We start from the raw sequence: 2,564 nt of genomic DNA, 5'->3' as shown, positions 1-2,564 counted from the left end.
CTACATCTAACAAATCAGACCTTACCATTGTGTTCAAAAACCCAAGAAACCCCACCACATCAAATTTCACAACCAAACACCTCCATTTGACCGTTAAAAAAGTAAGATTTTGATTCAGGCCCTCTCGTTGACTAGAAAGCTAAGTCCATAATCCATCAATCTACATATTTGATCAAAGATCCATCACTTCCATCAGATTCAGGATGTTCAAAAATGCCAACCCACCAAATTTCATCCCAAAACTCCCCTGTTTGACCCTTCATCAAACTAAAATTCTATTTTAACAAATCTCATTGATCCCAACTTGTTACCATAGATCTCAATCATCCTGACCCCATTTGTCTGGTCAAACATCATCACTATGTTCAGAGACCCAAAAAAACCCAGGACACCAAATTTCAGGACCAAATTTGCTCATTTGACCATTTAAGTAGAAGATACAATTTCGACACAATTAGATTAAATCGCAACATCATCTGGCCCAACCTGAAGTCTTATATCGATGATGGCTGATGTTAGACCCATTGTTGACCCATTAGAACACCTAGACCAATGAAACAGGGCATAATAGGCTTAAAAACCCAAAATACCAAACAAACCCCTACTTAAAACCAAGAAAAGACAAAATATCTTTAAAAAGTGCATCAAATTTACATTTTCTGCAATGTCAACCCCAAGTACGAGACTACAATGTCTAGCTTGCTCCAATCCCTCATTAGAAGCACAAAACTTAAGAAAATCGTCCCCAAATCAAAGAAAGAGTTTCATTAAACAAGAAAGCTTGACTGGGCACCCATTTCTTTGAAGAATCTTTGCCTATTTTAATAAAAGAACTTTTCTCAGCCATAGGCACTATAGCTGAGCGAAATTCAGACCCATCTCCTTTCATTTTCTCTATAAATCAAGGCATAGCTCAAGCTTGAAAGGGGGGACTTGAGAGGCAACCTGAGGAAGGGACAGAAGAGAGAAAGCCTGAGGGAATCCCCTAGAGAGAGAGAGAGAGAAGGGAGCTTTCTTCCAACCCATACTGCTTCTTGTTCACCTAAAACTTGGAAGTAATCTAATCCCTAGATTTCAAATTCACCTTATCCATTTTCAAGCGGAAGTTGCTGCAATCGAAAGCACTCCCTAGCTCAAGAGCCCATTCAAGCTTCGTTCTACCTCATTTCGAGCTATTGGAAAACTCACATCAAGGGACATATGGAAGGTAAGTCTTCTTTTATCTTTCTAGGTTAATTGAGGTTCTAAAATATTGGAGAACGATTGCTTGCAATTTCTTAAGGAAATCAATACCTAAGACCCGATAACATCACCTCAAAATCGGTCTTAGGAGGAATTGAAAACATATTCCTCCAGATTTAAGAAACTTTTGCAGTCATTTCTGTTTTCTTTGAAAGAAACTAAGCCTGGACAACTCCCGTTTTGGGCTGCAACAACAGCTTGGAGAGAGGGGTGCGTAACACCTTCCCTCTCCTAATTCTTGGGACCCAAATCTCTTGGTTGTATGCCTTTCCTATGGAGGACGGAGTCATTATCGAAGACTTGAAATCGATATTTTCAAACCTAAAGTGAGGGCCCATTTTCTCTAAAAAATGGGTGGCGGCTCCAACTCTTTTGAGCCGGCCATGAACTTCTCGGTGCTCAACACAATCAATGCAAAGTCCATGCAATAGACCAAATTTATTTTATTTGTCATAATCAGGACTACGGTCTTCTTCAACTCAAACCAGAAATGAAAAGAAAAAGAAAGTTGGGCCTTTCCAAGAAACTTTGTCTAGCATATTATTACTAGTTTACTACTAGCTATCATTCCAATTCCACCATTGACAGGAAGATACCAGGACACTAGACGCTGAGGAATTATGCAGGATTTCTGCTTGAGAGACCCAATCTTGAGTCTTGAACAGGCAACACAGAAGGTATTTATTCCAAACATGTTGCTTACATTCCACTTTCTTTTCTTCAATACATAACTATTAATGAGTTTAGATCTCTTACGATTGTGGTCACAACACTTTTCTATAACCACCTAGTAAAATACAAACAGACCATCGATCAAATCAAAATACTAATGATCCACCACTAGGTGTGAGCTTATTAGGAATAACTACAGATGTGAGCGGAGCCTTAGTTTTACGTTGTAATATTAGAACAATAGAAATAATTTCTTAGAGCCTTCAAACTGATGGGCTTGATTGATGGTTCGACCAAAGCACTAGAGAAAATTCAAGATCCCAATTGTGGTTGTAAGAAAATTCTTAACCAAAACTATTCTACATGAGTACAGTTGGAGTAACTCATTTAAGTTGGCTTGTTGCATCTCTAACAAAGGGCATATTAGCCCAAGTTGTTGGGCTGTCTACTGTAGCCAAAGTGTGGAGTGCCCTAGAGAGATCATTTTCTTCTCGCTCACGATCTAGGGTACTACAACTATGGTAGTAAAGATAATAATTTAGTAAATTTACATGAGATAATATTTTATTAAATTTACATGAGATAATAATTTAGTATTTGAATTTCACATGGATTTCTTTTTATTGAAGGATTGTATGGCGAGGACTTTA

The sequence above is a fragment of the Nelumbo nucifera genome, chromosome 8 (assembly GCF_055504915.1).
Source record: "Nelumbo nucifera cultivar China Antique chromosome 8, China Antique-T2T, whole genome shotgun sequence".
Lineage (NCBI taxonomy): Eukaryota > Viridiplantae > Streptophyta > Magnoliopsida > Proteales > Nelumbonaceae > Nelumbo > Nelumbo nucifera.
This window is presented reverse-complemented; position numbering follows the sequence as displayed.